Source organism: Phyllobates terribilis, unplaced genomic scaffold, assembly GCF_046119375.1.
Source record: "Phyllobates terribilis strain yellow unplaced genomic scaffold, ASM4611937v1 Scaffold_11__3_contigs__length_659146591, whole genome shotgun sequence".
NCBI lineage: Eukaryota > Metazoa > Chordata > Amphibia > Anura > Dendrobatidae > Phyllobates > Phyllobates terribilis.
In genome coordinates this window covers 534312166-534330771 of record NW_027362771.1, presented here as the reverse complement: position 1 = coordinate 534330771, position 18606 = coordinate 534312166, and the positions used below count along the sequence as shown (strand labels likewise).

The 18606-nt window shown below is 48.9% G+C and overlaps 1 protein-coding gene across 1 annotated transcript in view; it reads left to right on the top strand.

Moving 5' to 3' along the window:
• LOC141165294 (uncharacterized) overlaps positions 1-2899 on the top strand; it is a 29588-nt gene extending 26689 nt beyond the window's left edge. The window contains exon 8 of the mRNA XM_073650889.1: positions 1895-2899. The gene's annotated coding sequence lies outside the window, so the exon portion shown is untranslated. The remainder of the gene's footprint in view (positions 1-1894) is intronic.
• Positions 2900-18606: the final 15707 nt, after the last annotated feature.

Genomic DNA, 18606 nt, shown 5'->3' with positions numbered 1-18606 from the left:
GTGATAATATACTCAGTGTCTTACACTGCACTCACTCATCTTTTTGACATGGTCTATGATTTATCTATCACACATGGATCTCCCAACCCAAATTCAGCAGCCTAATAGGCATGTATGTCAAACTCAGGTCAGGAGACTCGTGGTTAATCTGTACATCGTGATCCTAATGCTAAGCTAGGTATGGGGAGAACCTAGCATATAACGACGGGAAAAGGGAAGGGAGCCCTACAACTAGGGAAAGGGAGAGTGGAGACTCCTAAGCAGATCTAACGACACCCTGACTCCCCTATAGACCCTAAATAGGTTCCACACCTATCGCCGAGCAGGATACCTTAGCTCTAGCTGACCCTAGAGCTAGGCCCTAGGTAGGGAAGGGAAGGGGTGAGCACTAGTCAGCCCCACTAAACTAAAGTATAAACTAGGGAAACAAACAAGGGAATACACTTAGCTTTAAGATGACACTGGAGAGAACACGGCAACAATCCACAAAGGAACTTCAAGGAAATTCTAGCCAACTACTAGAATTCCAGGCCTGAATAAAAGAGGAAACTATTACCAGCAACTCTCTTGAGAAATTGAGTGTACTTAAGGATCCAGCAAGGGTGTGGTAATTAGCAGCAGAAGGTGAGGATCACTGCTGGGTCCTAAAGGAATAATCCCCAAGCAAGGTGATAATTACCGCTGGGTCCTAGAGAGAGAGGGATAAGGAAAGGGTCAGGAAGATGTTTGCAAGGCTAAACGCAGCAACCTTCTAAAGCCGGATCACGTATGACGGTCAGTCAAGCCTGACACACCCATGACACCTACTTGGATGTGTGAATCGTATGTTTTGTTTGGTTGGGGGGAGAAAAAAAACGCAATTCCTCCATTATTTTTTTGCATGTTAAATCTACACTTTTTACTACGCAGAATAAATAAGATGTTACCCTTCTTCTGTGTATTACGAGATCCATGAGCTTTTCCTTTTTCCATTGATGTAGCTGTATAAGGGCTTAATTTTTGCAGGATGAGTAATATATTTTAACAAAACAATTTTGGAGTAAATATAAATTAATGATTAACTTTATTATTATTATTTTGAAGGGGGAATTGAAAAAAAACCTTTCAGCTGTTATCTCTGCGACTTCTTCAATCCCTTAAGGAAGCAGCCCATGTCATTTTTACCTTTTCATTTTTTTCCTCTCCTTTTTCAAAAAGCCCAAACTTTTTTTTTATTATTTTTCCACCGACATAGTAATACTAGGGCATATTTTTTGCTGGGCGAGTTGTAGAATTGAATGACACCATTCATTTCACCATACAAAGTATAAGAAAATGGCAAAAAAATGTAAAGTGCGGCGAAAAAATAAAATTTTTTGTTTTATTTTTACATCATTAATTGTGCAGTCAAAATAACTGGAACACATGATTCTTTAGGTCAGTAAAATTACAGATACCAAACATGTGTAGTATTTTTACTATTTTATTGGCTTATAACAAATCTAAATTTTGTAAAAAATAAATACATTTTTGCCATTTTCTGAGACTCGTAACTTTTTTATACTACCATCAATGGAGGTGTGTGGGGACTTGTTTCTTGTGTCCTGATTCGGTGTTTTTATTGTATTATTTTGGAGTACATACTATGTTTTGATGATTTCTTATTGCATTTTTTCTGCTTTTGCGACGACCGAAAAAAACGCAGTATTTTTTTCTTTATTACGCCATTTTTCCGATTGGCTTAATTAATTTTCAATTTTCATAGATCAGAGTTTTCTGGATGCGGTAATACCAAATATGAATATATATTTTTTTATATTTCTTTATTGCTAATTGTGGAAAAGGGGGTGATTTGAATTTCTCTATTTTTTTTAACATTTTTAAAAACATTTCTGTTTTTTACTTTATTTGTTAGTACTCTTAGGGGACTTGAAGCTGCGATCTTTTGATCTCAAAACAGTGAAGATCTGATGCAAACGATCTCAAGAATCAAAACCATCCAGGAAATGCACAACACAAATTTATTTTCTTGGCCGCATATGGAACGACTCGCCCAAGCAGCGAACCAACTTCAGGGTTGGTAGTAGAAATCACCACTGCTGCCATCACTGGTACTCCTGTATGTACGTACTGTACCATAGGACCTGGACTTTGATGCTGCAAATTTCAGAAAATTAAAGGGAACCTTTCATAAAAACAAAAAGCTATTTACCTGCAGGTAAATTGTTTCTCAAACATATGTGTAGTGAGCACTGACTGTTCACTGTCTTGGTACCGCCCCCATGACTGTAAGCAAGTGGCTGCTGGGAGAACATAACTTAATTTTCTCCCTGCAGCTGCACTTCCAATTTGACACCTGCACATGTTTAAAACAATATTAAAGTGCAGATTACCACTATGGCTGCAGATAAATACAATTTCTTTTCATGACAGGTTCCCTTTAAAATATGTTTACAAAGATTTGATTAATATTGTACAATAGGTGTACAATAAAATGTATGTCATTGCTGAAAACTGATCTAGACCTACCAATATGTAACAAAAAAATATTTGACTATATAATGATATTTAGTTATGAACTAATTCTAGACCGCCCATGAACTTTTAACATCCAGGCAGTTCACACTTTACTCTGCAGTGATGTTCTAAAACATCAATGCAAAGTAAGCCACTTCCACAAGATTGCCAGGCTGGGGAGTTGGCTGTCAGATACAGCCAGACTCCCCGCAGAGAAGATAAACATGATTCATTCATCATGTTTGCCTACGAGATCCCTGTGTTCATAACGCTGATCAAGCAATAGGTATAGAGATTAGGAAGCACTGACAGTGCTTCCTCCTCCAGACCCAGGGGGCATATGATTGCAGGACGCTGGAGCTGATGGGTCCTGGTAGATCCAGTCAGCTCTGCTATGCAGGCAGGAGGCTGAATTTCCCCTGTAGCTAATATACAGTTATAATTTTGTATTATATTTAATAAACTGATAATTAAATTTAATAAACTACTTATTAATTTATTTTTTATTTAGTCTTTTCTTTGGAGGTCGATTGATTTTCTGTGCTATACAGCCATCATCTGCCTATAACAGCAGCAACAGTAGCGCCAATCTCTGCAGTTTAGACAGAAGCTGATTGCGGGCGCTGCACTCACATCTCCCACATCGTCCATCGTCTTCTGAGGGTGGTGATGCAAGAAACTGTAGTATGTAACTGCAGCGCTGCCCCCTGATGACGTCTTGTTCCAAGAAAAAAAACTGGCTGCATCTTCAAGGGTTTAATGGGTCCACATTGTCTTATAGCATTGCTTCTTCTAATACGTGGCTCCAGAGACTGTTCTCTTCCTCTGAAGAGGCTATTTTCATGGTGGCATGGAAGATCACTCTTCAATGACATTAGGGAAGCACAATTATTCACAACTCTGGAGAAAGGTTTGCAGAAATGTCTTTAATGCTAGGGTCACACCAGCATATCTTCTCTCATCCGAGATAATTGGGTCGATTATGCTAATCACACGCTGATCAGAGTTTGATCATAGTATAATCAGATTTTCTCAGATGAGGAGAAGATGGAGAAAGAAATTCTCTATCTTCTCCATTCTGTCAGTCGGTGAAAATCAGACTGAACTCAGATGTCATTTGAGTGCAGCATGACTTTTTTTCAACGGGCTCATTGACTTGCAGGGATAATCAGATCCAACCCGGGCATTTTGCCATTTGTTTCAGATTCATGCACAGCCCCTCATAGAATAACATTGATCGAAGTGCTATGCGATGTTTTTTTGGATCTCTTAAACCAAAAATATGGTCATCTGCACGACCCCTTATCTAGCGAAGGGTCTGAGTGTTCACAAGACAACAACCTCTGCCTGGTCCCCTAAGCATTGGTTCTTGAAAGCCAATTCCACTAGCCTGCCATATGGATCAGCTGCACCCATTTGCTTTGTTGCTCATTTCATCATGTTTCACTGTAATCAAGGTCATTATAATAACTGTTTGTGTAGCGCCCCGAGGGTTCGGCGCTACAGGGGTATTGCACCTCTGCCAGAGGTGTGGTATTCCACTCCCGGGTAAGGATGGAGTATGGACCAGGGCTCAGTTAGCTGCATACAGCACACACACCCCATTTCCGAGGGACAGCTCAACGGTGCTCCCACTAGACAGAAGTGCAGGCACGACCGACTATGTCCCTGCCTGGAGTGGGGAGGGGGGTGGAACACCCAGTGCTGTAGGGGCAGATAGGGGTTGGTTCCTGAGCGTAGGTAGGAGCCCATTGGTTGCTGGTCACCTGGGCTCATGGCTAGAGGGAAGTATAAAAGGGAGGAGCCATCTTAGATCTGGGTTCAGTCTGCGAGGAGAGGTTGAGAGGAGAGCTGACAGGGAGCAGCAGCTCAGGCTGAGTGCTGCTCCAGAGGCAGGCCTAGAGAAGAGGCCGGAGCCTGAGAGGAGAAGGAGAAGTGGGCCTGGAGAAGAGGCCAAGGGAAGGAGGAGAAGACAGAACAGGAAAGAAGGAGAAGAGAGAGAGAGAAACAGAAGGGCTCAGAAACAAGAAGGCAGAGGGGACCCTAAGAACCCACGAGAATCCAGGGTGAAGGGTCAGGCAGATTAAGGGTACTGGATCCCAAGTTGGTGGAGGAGAAACTACCCTCAGCCAAAGACCGGTCGTCGTGATCATTTATTGGTGTGACACCTCATCAAACCTGCTAGGAAGGCACCATATAGGACAGCGGAGGACGGGGCCCACGTTTAACCACACAAGTCCGCGGCAGCTGGACAAAAGTGGGTCACTGGTGAGGCAGGCTAGAGAAAGGACAAAAGGGGGTCCTGAGCCATACTTCTGAACTGCTTGGGAGTTGACCGAGCCCCACACCTGGTGGACGCAGCACGGCTCGGGCGGTCACTACTGGTGCCGAAGTGACCCGGAGCACATGAACTGTGAGTAAAGACCCTGGACTGTAAATTGTTGTCTGTGTGCTCCTTTGCGCCTCCAGCACTACCGGTACTGGGACTCTCACCACCATCACTCCCACCATCCATTATACTGCCCTGGGGCCGCACTCTTCCCGTGGGGAGTCACACTACCCTAGCTGCACACCTCATCAGCCCCAGCGGTCTGCATGCAGCGGCGGTTCCTAATAACCGCAATCCACGGGTGGCGTAGTCAGACATTATCTAAAGCACGTAGCAGACTACCATTGGTCTGACCACCCTGAGCCGCGGGACCAGGCCGCCACTACTACCCCCATCGTTCCCCTATCGCCCGGATCCGCGTGCCCCACGGCCCAGGGGGCGAGTCATTTGCAGTCTCTAATATTAAAACCTCACCTTGTATCAGTCAACTCAATGTAGATAACGGCAGAGCAGGACAGGGGCCCCACTGTTCAGACACCTACCCATGGGAAGCTACAGTATATAGATGAAATGGCTAGCTCAAAAGGGTGAACCCCACCCCTGTTTGTACAAAGTACAAGAAACTACAGCAAAACCAAAGAAATGAGCCGGAGTTTAAGTTGGTATACGTGGCCATTTCATAGACAAATCCCCCCCAAAAAAAACAAAACGAGCATATACCCTATAGTGAGTAAATAAGAAAACAATAATAATACATGTAAATAACCATAGGGTACTTAGTTAACACTATTTTGAAGAGTAAAAGCTATCCCACCGCGACAAGGTGAACGCAATCGGGATAGTCCTGTGCTGTTGTAAATCAACTCTCTAAATGCTCTAACATAAAAATCTAATGTAAACAATATGTCATTTTCTGATGACACATTCCCTTTAAAGAGAATCTGTCACCAGGTTTCTGCTACCCCATCTGAGAGCAGCATGATGTAGGGGCAGAGACCTTGATTCCAGTTATGCGCTGTTTGCTGTAGTTTTGATAAAATCCCTGTTTTATCTTCTGCAGATCTAGCAGTTCTCTGAATGCTGAGCTGTGTATAACCCCGCCCACACCATTGATTGGCTGCTTTCCATGTGTATGCTGTGCATAGGCAGAAAGCTGCCAATCAGTGGTGGGGGTGGGGTTAAACATAGCTCATGAATATGAAGGACTACATGGCAGCAGGTATACTGGTCTTTTAGTGATACTCTCCTGCTGATAAAACTGTGATTTTATCAAAACTACAGCAAGCAGCCCAGTAAATGACACATCACTGGAACCAAGGTCTCTGTCTCTTCATCATGCTGCTATCAGACTAGGTGGCAAAAACCTGGTGACAGATTCCCTTTAATAGCGGCTCAAGCCCATAATAGATTAAAAAATGTACTATCAGAAATTTTTTTTAAATAAATAGTAAAAATATGAGTATCAATATCTGGTTTTATTTAGAAAGAGATAAAGGTGATACATTATCGTTAAAGATAACAAATATCTTTGCCAACATTATTAAGATAAAGGTGCAGATGACAGCCGCTGCGCTGCTGAAGTATGACAACAAGCTGAAATATGGTTCTCAAAATATTGTTGATGTCCATGCCTTTTTTTCAAGGGTGAGGAGCACAAGTTAGGCTATGTTCACACAGAATTTTGTCAGGCTTTTTTTCTAGCTGATCAAGCAATATTACATTAGTCTTCTAAACTACTCAACTCTGCTACATCACTGGACTCTGCTACATCACTGGACTCTGCTTCATCACTTCATTGAGCTTCCTGATCTACTCTTCTGAGCCAACACTGCCCTGCTGTGCTACTACTGCTAAATTTCCCATTAAACCTGTCTCTACAGATCAAAACAGACCACTTGTCTGCATCGAAGTCATCAGTCCCTGCGGTATTGCATCTGCTCTTTGGGACTGAGGGCTTCAAGGATCCACTTCACCAGGTGAAACATAACACAGATTTGAGTGTATATCTGAATCATGATGACAAAGTAGATCATTAAGGGTTAGAAGTATGTAATATGATAATGAAATGACTCTGCTGATCCTATCACAGTCTCCACAGTAAAGTTGACTAGCAGTAGAAAACTATAAATCTCCTTGTAGCGTTGGCATCTCTGCCTCCTGCTTGGCAGAGACGCCGATCCCCTCACCGCCATGGCTCAGGTCCGGCGTCCTCCGCTTCTCCCTCTGGCTCCCTCGCAGCGTCTGCCGGGGTGCGCGCACCGCGTGTAGATCCCCGGGCACTGTACTGAGGGCGCGCGCTCCCTCCCTCTTAACGGGGCCGTGCGCTCCATCCTAAGAACTGCCCGGCCAATGGCCGAAGGACTGCCCCTGTTTAAGGCACCTCCTCCAAAATGGAGGTGCCTGTGCAAGTTTGTGTGCTAAACACTCTCTCCAGCCCTCAGGTCCCAGTGCTGCCCGCCAGCCTGTCTACCAGCCGTCCCCGCCAGCCTGTCTACCAGTCGTGCCTGCCAGCCTGTCTATCAGCCGTGCCCGCTAGCCTGTTCATTAAGCATGTCCACTTGTGAGTCTGCCAGCCAAGTCTGCCTGTCTGCCTGTATTGCCTGCTTGCCTTCCAGCCGTGCCGGTTGGCTTTGGCCATCAGCCCCGTGGGAGTCACCTGCTCTCACACAAGGTCGGTCCCAGAGTGGCACCTGGTCCACCTTCCCGGTCCCTCCTTGGTTCATGGAGTCGACTAAGCCGCTGTGTAGCCAGGGTCGGTCCGAGTAGGCTCTTAGTTACGCCCCTCTGGTCCCTCCTTGTATCACAGCACAGAGGTTCCACCACCCGGACCCATAACACTCCTCCTGTTATTTTCACTCCAGCAGCCAGTGTGAAAATACAGTTCAGTGTTTTATGACTAGTAGTAAAATGAACCAAAAAGAAAAGCGAAATTTTTTTTTTAATAAAAATATATTTTAAATAATATGCATATTATATTGTTAGGATAATGCTGAGATTTGATTTTCTCAAAATTTACATATGTAACATGACAAAAGTCTAACATTATTTTATGGCTTGTGCAACACTCCTCAGCCACAATTTCAGCCTGACGCTTGTGGAGAGCCTGACCAGAAGAAATCAATTTTCCTGCAGCTAAAAACAGCAGCCTAAAGTAACCTCACTGACAATGCCTTAAAAGGATTTTCCGGTTTTAGGGTAATAAATGTCATGTTCTGCACATTCCCTCTGTCACAGGCCTTCCTTCACTGCTGCACGCTTCCTGGCGCTTGCTTCCCAATTTTCAAAGAATGAAAAGAGAGACGACTTTACCCCCACTACCCTACCTCTACTTCACTTAATTCCTGTCCATGCATACCCATACTCCCAGCTATAAAAGTTAGGAAAGTGGGAACATTTTTATATTAAGCTAAGTTATTTCGCTAATGACGCGCCCCCAGGGCCATGAGGTACTCGGTGCCGGGCCTATAGATACTGGGGAAGGGATATGTCACAGTGGCGGCGGCCCGGTCCATGGCCCAGGGCGGTCAACAAAAAGGGGAAGGAAAATATTTATATGGGATTTGTAGTTCTTAGGAAGTGTTCGTGACGCCACCTGTGGTTTCTGGTAATACTGTAGGTACCAACGCTGCTTCAGACCTCTGGGGCAGTTGATAGGGCAGCTGGGTTGGAACAGCTCCCCACAGGTGGAGCGGGCCCCAGGGCAGTGTAGGTGCAGATGGTGGTGATGCTGGGCTTGTAGTGCAGGAGAGATGGCGCAGCGGAAATAACTGACGGAAGCAGTGGAGTGCAGTCATCCGAGTTTACTCACAGTTCTGTTTAAGTCCCTCAGGCACACTGTACGGGTGTCAGCCTCCCGCGTCGCACTGCGTCTATCAGACAGGGGGTTCAGCACTTTCTCAAATATATCAGGAGCGCTTGACGGAACCCCGCTTTTGTATGTTCCTTTCTAGACCGACTTCCCGTGCTGGGTCTTCTCCCTCCGGTCCTGCGCTTCCCCACACAAAGTCCTGATCGGGAGCTCTGAAGTCCCTCTGGGCAACCTGGAGTTCCCGGACCTACTTGATGCCCTTCACGGTGACTAGGGTGAGACTGTGGCGATTGCACCATAGAAGTGCAGAAGCCTCCGTTTTTTCAAGCCGAGACCTGGAGTAACACGGCTGGTCCAGGGACTGGTTCCCTTCTTGCGGCCTGATCCCTCTGACACTTGGCAGATTTGGGCGTACGGGTGCCGTCCTGCACTTACTGTACCCCCTGGGATCCCTTGTGTTACCGGAGCCTTTCTCCTCTTTGAACAAATTATTAAACAACATGTATGTAAGTACATGGATAAGAATGAAGTGATTAACCAGAGTCAGCATGGGTTTGTAACTAACAAGTCATGTCAGACTAACTTAATTTCCTTCTATGACAGAATCACTGACTGGGTGGATCAGGGAAATGCTGTAGATATAGTATATCTTGACTTCAGCAAAGCATTTGACAAAGTATCTCACACCATCCTTATTGAAAAAATGACCAAGTATGCAATGGACCAGGCAACTGTTAGGTGGATTCATAACTGGCTTAGTGATCGGACTCAAAGGGTGGTTGTAAATGGCTTCACATCCAGCTGGATGAATGTCTCAAGTGGGGTACCACAGGGCTCCGTCCTGGGACTTGTATTGTTCAACATCTTTATCAATGATTTAGATGAAGGAATTGAGGGTAAACTGATTAAATTTGCTGATGACACAAAGCTAGGAGGGATAGCTAATACTAGAGAAGAGAGAGAGAGGATTCAAAAAGACCTAAATAAACTGGAGCAGTGGGCAGCAAACAACAGAATGGTTTTTAACAGGGAAAAATGTAAAGTACTACATCTGGGCAATAAAAATGAAAAAAGCATATACAGAATGGGAGGAATAGAGTTAAGCAACAGTACATGTGAAAAAGACTTAGGTATACTAATAGATCATAGACTGAACATGAGTCAACAGTGTGATGCAGCAGCAAAAAAGGCAATACAATTCTGGGATGTATTAACAGAAGCATACAGTCTAGATCACGTGAAGTCATTATCGGTCTTTACTCCTCTTTGGTCAGACCTCATCTGGAATACTGTGTACAGTTTTGGGCACCACATTTTAAAAAAGACATAGACAAACTGGAGCAAGTTCAGAGAAGAGCGACCAGAATGGTGACTGGTCTGCAAACTATGTCCTATGAGGAACGGTTGCAGGATTTGGGAATGTTTATGACGCGCCCCCTGGGACATATTCCTTTTTGAGGGGAATACCCGGCACCGGATCAGATGGGGGGTTGTAGTCTCCGAGCGGCTGTGACCCGGCCCCGTGCCCAGGGCGTCAAGCTCAGTGTATGTGGCAGTCCTACAGATGTTATTAAGTTCTTAATGTCGACTACGCCACCCGTTGTGTTGCGGTCACTGTGGCCGCCGCTGCAGCAGGGTCCGCTGAGGCTGATGGTGGGTGCGCAGCTTGATGAAATAACCCCCAACGGGAGGGGTATAGCCTCAGGGGGGACAGGTGCAGAGGATGGGGGTTGTGGTGGTGCAGTGCAGACGGCAATGAAGACAGAGTCGGGTTGTGCAGTTAAGGGTGTTTACTTACTGCAGATGTTGTACTGGTCACTCCAGCTCCGAGTGACCACCCGAGCCGTGCTGCGTCCACCAGGTCCTGGATCCAGCCAACCCCCAAACAAGTCCGGAGCGTGGCCCTGAGCTCTCCTTCTGTCCCGTTCTCTGGCCGTCCCCACCAGTGATCCACCTAGGTCCAGCTCCCTCGGGCCTTCTGTTGGGACACCCTTGGCCTTGGGTTCCCTGACCCTTCATGTGGTGTGCCTTCGGGGTGGATGTGATGGGTGGCCGTGGCAGATGCTGCCCACGGCCTCCGGTCTCTGGCTGGGGTGTGTTTTTGCCCCCACCAGCTTGGGTTCCGGTACCCTGTGCCGACTCCTCACCCGGTGCTTTAATTTGGGTTCTTGGGTCCTCTCTGTTCTCCCCTCTGGGTACTCCTTCTCTGCTCCTCTCTCACTCAGGGTCTCTCTCTTGCTGCAGGCTGACTTCCTCTCTGCTTGCTGTCTGCTCCTCTGCAGCTGTCTTGCTGTCTCCAACTGACTTGTTCTCTGCATCTGACCCTGATCTTAGTTGGTGCCCACCTTATATACACCCTCTATGTGTGAGCTCAGGTGACCAGCACCCAATGAGCTCCTAACTTTACCCAGGCTGCTCCCCCTATCTGCCCCTACACTACATGGGATGTACCACCCCCCTCCCACTCCAGCCAGGAACAGACTCGGTCGTACCTGCACATTTCTAAGTGGGAGTACCGTCGGCCTGTTCCTCGGAAATGGGATGTGTGTAGTGCATGCAGCCTACCGAGCTCAGATCCACACTCCATCCTTACCCGGGAGTGGAATATCACACCTCTGGGTTGAGGTGCAATACCCCTGTAGCAGCCGAATCCTCAGGGTGCTACATTCCCCCCTGGTAAATCACAGCACGTCCTCGGGCTGTAAGACATAACACCAAAAACATACAAATTTTTGCATAAACATATAAAACATATAAAACAACATATATTAGCAAATAAAACATTCTCGTCGCCTCTGGCTCCTCCTCCGGTCACTGTGCAACGTGTGACCGGGTACAGTGCGACAGTCTCTCTGAAAAATGGTTTTCCTATAAAACCGGTAGGGGGCGCTTTAGGAAGCGCAACTATATACAGGGGAAGTTGGCCGCTCTCAGTCCTCGGCCAGGTAGAGGGAAGGGAATGGCTGCTCACAGTCCTCAGCCTGTGGGATTAAGGGGTTAACGGGTAAACAGTTCACACTTGCTGGTCCCAACGGGGACTATATATATATGTATCAACAGTTTCTTTGGTACCCGGTCGGGTAACTATTTACATCACTTGCTCTGCCGCACTCAACGGCGTCTTCCTCCTGCTCTTTGAACTTCAGACCCGTCCGGGTCCTCTTGCTCCTCCTCCTCGCACCGCAACTCCTCCTCCGTCAGGCGGTGTACGTGGAGGGCGTAAGGTCCTTTGGCACACTTGTGCCGGGTGAAGGTGACCTCGTCTCCGATGTAGAGGTCACGACCTCTGTGCCCCTCCGGCAGATGGGACTCCACGTCTCTGCGCGTGACAAAGACGTCGCCGAGGGTGTTGTTGTCTCTGATGAAGCCCCACCCGTGCTGCTGGGTAAACTTGATTACAGTCCCGGTGGTACGGGGACTGTGCGCTGCACGGGGGTCCCTCCTGGTCCGGCTCTTCTGCTCGGCGCTCCTTATTTGGGCCTGTTGTTCCCGGACCCGCCTCTCTCTCCGCTCCCTCGCAAACTCCTCAAGCTGTTGGCGGCAGCACTCCGCACGCTCTGCTGCAGCTGCCCTAGTTTCCTGAGTGAACCCCATTAGATCTTCTCCGGTGGGGTCCCACTCAAACTGTGCTTCCGCTAGCGGGGGCGAGATCCGTGCCACGGGCTTCGGAGCCGGAATCAGGGGTTCATCCAGGGGTCTTAGTTTCTGCTGCCGTTCCAGCTCATGGTATCCTTCGGGCCAGATGAAGGGCCGCCCGTCCGGCCATGTGAGCTGGCCGAACAAGTCCTCCCCCAGGTGTGGCACCCTTGGTTTTACGGGCGCGGGCGCGGTGGTGGTGGCGCCCGGGTTGCCCAGGCCTTGCGGCCAGGCCTGGGGCACCTGGAAGGTGAAGGGCACCGTTAGGACGGCGGCACCCTGGGCTACCTGGCCTTGCGGCCAGGCCGGAGGCTCCGCGGAGGTAGGGGGCGCTGTTGGTGATGCGGCGCCCGGGGGTACTAGGCCTTGCGACCAGGCTGGTGGTATTTCCTGCTTTGTCACGCTCCGGGTCGAGGCGCGTGACGTCACAGGGGTCGCTGCGGCGGCTTCCGGTCGGGGCCTAGTCCATAGCGGTGACATGGCGGCTACGGGCACAGCAGGGGGACTTTCGGGCTCTGCGACGGGGAGCTGGGGCAGGTGGGCGGTTTCTCGGCTTGGGGTATAGGCGTCCCCTTTACCTGCCTCCATGCGTTCGGCTCCCTTCTCGGCCCCGTCTCCGGCCTTGGGTCCTCCCGCGCCATCCTCAGAGGCGGTCTGCTTCCTCTTCCAGGGTAGCGTGCTCCGTTGACTGGTCTCAGCTTGCTGGGTCATCTCCCGGCTCCACTCCGCCAGTATCTCGCGCTGTACCCGGGCCATCCTCCGTGCGAGGCCCTCCAGGGCAGTCTGTGCACACTCCCGGTCTCGGGGGAGCTGTGCAAGGACCTCCACTAGGCCTAGTGGGGTCGTGGTGTCCAGCAGGCTCCTGACCAACGGGTCGGTGCTGCTCTGCTCTTCTCCCAGCAGGCTCCTGGCCAGCGGGCCGGTGCTGCTCTGCTCTCCTTCCTCGGTCTTTAGCAGACTCCTGGCCAGCGGGCCGGTGCTGTTCTGCTTTTTCTCCATATCCGGGTAAGCTTCTCCGCTACTCCTCGTTAGACTTCTTGCCTCCGGGTGCGCTCGCTCCAGACTGCTCCAGGCGGCACCCATCTTCGTTCTTTTCTTTCGTCTCCTCCCACTTCGAGGGCGGTCCCGGGGCAACTCGGTGACTGTCAGCTCCAGGGGTAGTTCTTTCACGCTGACAGACACCTCCAGCATCACAGTCTCTGTTGGTGGGGGCGGTTTCCACTTTTGGCGCCATTTTCTGTCCTGGCCCACGATGGGAGGTGGCCTCTTGCCCTCCTTTGGCACGCCCATAATGGCGTCCGCTGCTCTTCCAAGGCGGGAAATCTGCGGTTTTGGCGGGAAGCGTCGCCCAGTGGCGGGAAACTCTGCAGATGGCGGGAACAAGTTGGAAATGGCGGACAATCGGCGGGAAACGACTGGTGATGGAGTCCGATGGCGTGGACCCTCCGGAACCGGCGGGAGACTTCTTTCTGAGGTAAACTTGCACTTTTCTTCAGGCACGCAGTACCCGGGTGTTGCGGGCACGGTATCCTGCCGACTACGCCAAAGTTGACGCGCCCCCTGGGACATATTCCTTTTTGAGGGGAATACCCGGCACCGGATCAGATGGGGGGTTGTAGTCTCCGAGCGGCTGTGACCCGGCCCCGTGCCCAGGGCGTCAAGCTCAGTGTATGTGGCAGTCCTACAGATGTTATTAAGTTCTTAATGTCGACTACGCCACCCGTTGTGTTGCGGTCACTGTGGCCGCCGCTGCAGCAGGGTCCGCTGAGGCTGATGGTGGGTGCGCAGCTTGATGAAATAACCCCCAACGGGAGGGGTATAGCCTCAGGGGGGACAGGTGCAGAGGATGGGGGTTGTGGTGGTGCAGTGCAGACGGCAATGAAGACAGAGTCGGGTTGTGCAGTTAAGGGTGTTTACTTACTGCAGATGTTGTACTGGTCACTCCAGCTCCGAGTGACCACCCGAGCCGTGCTGCGTCCACCAGGTCCTGGATCCAGCCAACCCCCAAACAAGTCCGGAGCGTGGCCCTGAGCTCTCCTTCTGTCCCGTTCTCTGGCCGTCCCCACCAGTGATCCACCTAGGTCCAGCTCCCTCGGGCCTTCTGTTGGGACACCCTTGGCCTTGGGTTCCCTGACCCTTCATGTGGTGTGCCTTCGGGGTGGATGTGATGGGTGGCCGTGGCAGATGCTGCCCACGGCCTCCGGTCTCTGGCTGGGGTGTGTTTTTGCCCCCACCAGCTTGGGTTCCGGTACCCTGTGCCGACTCCTCACCCGGTGCTTTAATTTGGGTTCTTGGGTCCTCTCTGTTCTCCCCTCTGGGTACTCCTTCTCTGCTCCTCTCTCACTCAGGGTCTCTCTCTTGCTGCAGGCTGACTTCCTCTCTGCTTGCTGTCTGCTCCTCTGCAGCTGTCTTGCTGTCTCCAACTGACTTGTTCTCTGCATCTGACCCTGATCTTAGTTGGTGCCCACCTTATATACACCCTCTATGTGTGAGCTCAGGTGACCAGCACCCAATGAGCTCCTAACTTTACCCAGGCTGCTCCCCCTATCTGCCCCTACACTACATGGGATGTACCACCCCCCTCCCACTCCAGCCAGGAACAGACTCGGTCGTACCTGCACATTTCTAAGTGGGAGTACCGTCGGCCTGTTCCTCGGAAATGGGATGTGTGTAGTGCATGCAGCCTACCGAGCTCAGATCCACACTCCATCCTTACCCGGGAGTGGAATATCACACCTCTGGGTTGAGGTGCAATACCCCTGTAGCAGCCGAATCCTCAGGGTGCTACATTTAGCTTGCAAAAAAGAAGACTGAGAGGAGACTTAATAGCTGTCTACAAATAGGTCAAGGGCTGTCACATTGTAGAAGGATCATCTTTATTCTCATTTGAACAAGGAAAGACTAGAAGCAATGGGATGAAACTAAATGGGAGGAGACACAGATTAGATATTAGAAAAAACTTTTTGACAGTTAGGGTGATTAATGAGTGGAACAGGCTGCCACGAGAGGTGGTGAGTTCCCCTTCAATGGACGTATTCAAACAGAGGCTGGACAGACATCTGTCTGAGATGATTTAGTGAATCCTGCTTTGAGCAGGGGGTTGGACCAGATGACCCAGGAGGTCCCTTCCAACTCTACCATTCTATGATTCTATGATTCTATGATTCTGCTCCCCTCCTGTGCCTCTCTTACTAGGCCCCACTTATGGAGCAGAGCTCCTGAAGAGACTCTGCTCCCCTCCTCTTCTCACTCCTGTACGTTCTCCTCTGTTCTGCCACTCTAAGATGACTTCCCTTTATATAGACCCACTATACAAATGTTCCCCTGTTCTGCATCCTCCACCCACACCCACTACTGGTACCCCCTCTCTTTGGTTCCCCCCACTCCATCCAGGGACAGGGCTCAGCAGAACACAGTGCATCTTGCCCTTCCAGGCGGCCTGGAGCAGTGTAGTGTTGGATGCAGGTGTTGGGGTTCTGGGCAGCACTCCCTCCTTACCTGAGAGAAGGAGACACCACACCTCTGGGTGAGGTGCAGTACCTCTGTGGCAACTGAACCCTCAGGGGCGCCACACTCCCCCCTGGTAAAACACAGCACGTCCGCGGGCTGGAACTGAGCAAAAACACGGTATTTTAGACATACAAAATTTTTTAGATGCATCACTTAGAAGATTATAAACCTTTTTCTTCCCTTTATGGGAGGCACTTTTCTTGAACGTTACTGGTTAACATTATCAAGAACAATATAAAACTTTTCACTTGAATATACATATTTTCTCATGTAAAACATTTTCAACATTTTTCAAGCAAATTGCAGTGAGATCCCAAACAGGGTGTCCATCTCACTGGTAAAGGTGCAAATCGAGCAGCATGAGGGACCCGTCCGAAAACCCCCAACGTAGGCCCTGGGTGTGGCTGCAGGGCATAGGCGATCCAGATACTGGACCTCGGCTTCGGCCACGCCAAACGGGTTTTGTTCTGAGGTCTGCGGTTACGTATATAAAACCAATAAGGGGCACTTTAAGAAGTGCAAACTATGCACAGGTGTAAGTCTTTGGCTGCTCACAGTCCTCAGCCTGTCAGTCTTTGTACCCTGACGGGTAACTTGTAGCACACATAATTTTTCAGTTCACACATACAGTACAGACCAAAAGTTTGGACACACCTTCTCATTTAAAGATTTTTCTGTATTTTCATTACTACGCAAATTGTACATTCACACTGAAGGCATCAAAACTATGAATTAACACATGTGGATTTATATGCTTAACAAAAAAGTGTGAAACAACTGAGAATATGTCTTATATTCTAGGTTCTTCAAAGTAGCCACCTTTTGCTTTGATGACTGCTTTGCACACTCTTGGCATTCTCTTGATGAGCTTCAAGAGGTAGTCACCGGAAATGGTCTTCCAACAATCTTGAAGGAGTTCTCAGAGATGCTTAGCACTTGTTGGCCCTTTTGTCTTCACTCTGCCATCCAGCTCACCCCAAACCATTCTCGATTGAGTTCAGGTCTGGTGACTGTGGAGGCCAGGTCATCTGGCGTAGCACCCCATCACTCTCCTTCTTTGTCAAATAGCCCTTACACAGCCTGGAGGTGTGTTTGGGGTCACTGTCCTGTTGAAAAATAAATGATGGTCCAACTAAACGCAAACCAGATGGAATGGCATGCAGCTGCAAGATGCTGTGGTAGCCATGCTGGTTTAGCATGCCTTAAATTTTGAATAAAACCCCAACAGTGTCACCAGCAAAGCACCCCCACACCATCACACCTCCTCCTCCATGCTTCACGGTGGGAACCAGACATGTAGAGTCCATCCATTCACCTTTTCTGCGTCGCACAAAGACACGGTGGTTGGAACCAAAGATCTCAAATTTGGACTCATCAGACCAAAGTACAGATTTCCACTGGCCTAATGTCCATTCATTGTGTTCTTTAGCCCAAACAAGTCTCTTCTGCTTGTTGCCTCTCCTTAGCAGTGGTTTCCTAGCAGCTAATTTACCATGAAGGCCTGCTGTACAAAGTCTCCTCTTAGCAGTTGTTGTTGAGATGTGTCTGCTGCTAGAACTCTGTGTGGCATTGACCTGGTCTCTAATCTGAGCTGCTGTTAACCTGCGATTTCTGAGGCTGGTGACTCGGATAAACTTATCCTCAGAAGCAGAGGTGACTCTTGGTCTTCCTTTCCTGGGGCAGTCCACATGTGAGCCAGCTTATTTGTAGCGCTTGATGGTTTTTGCAACTGCACTTGGGGACACTTTCAAAGTTTGCCCAATTTTTCGGACTGGCTGACCTTCATTTCTTAAAGTAATGATGGCCACTCGTTTTTCATTACTTAGCTGCTTTTTTCTTGCCATAATACAAATTCTAACAGTCTATTCAGTAGGACTATCAGCTCTGTATCCACCTGACTTCATCACAACACAACTGATGGTGCCAACTCCATTTATAAGGCAAGAAATCCCACTTATTAATCCTGACAGGGCACACCTGTGAAGTGAAAACCATTTCCGGTGACTACCTCTTGAAGCTCATCAAGAGAATGCCAAGAGTGTGCAAAGCAGTCATCAAAGCAAAAGGTGGCTACTTTGAAGAACCTAGAATATAAGACATATTTTCAGTTGTTTCACACTTTTTTGTTAAGTATATAATTCCATATGCGTTAATTCATAGTTTTGATGCCTTCAGTGTGAATGTACAATTTTCATAGTCATGAAAATACAGAAAAATCTTTAAATGAGAAGGTGTGTCCAAACTTTTGGTCTGTACTGTAAATAAACTTTAACTTTTGAATTTTCTTTATGTACTCTTACGGGTGACTATTTACAGTTCTCAGTTCCATCTACTTTTACATTAGTAGGGATATCCCCACCGGGGATGTTTCTGGTGCTCGCCGACTGACCCGGTCGGGTCATCAGCCTCAAGCTGCAGGGGCATGTCCTCGTCCTCTTTAAACACGCGATGGACTCGGAGGGCGTACCACCCGCGTTCCCCATGGTGCCTGGTGTAGGAGACATAGTCACCAGGATATAAATTCCGGTCAGGGTGTCCTTGCTCTAGGTGGGACTCAACATCCCGCTTGTTCACAAAAATGTCCCAGTCAAATTCTGGGTCTCGAATAAAGCCCCATCTGGCTTCTTGGTTAAATTTGACTATTAGTCCCTCCTCCCGGGAACTAGGCCAAATGGTCTCGTTTTGGCGTACCTGCGCTTTGGCGGCCTTGTTTCTGGCCTCTAATTGCTTCGAGCGCACCCGCCGGGTGCGCCGTTCTTTTGCCAGCTGTTGGAGCTCCCGTCTGCAGAACTCCTCCTTCTGCAGGGGTTGGGCCATCAGGTCCCCC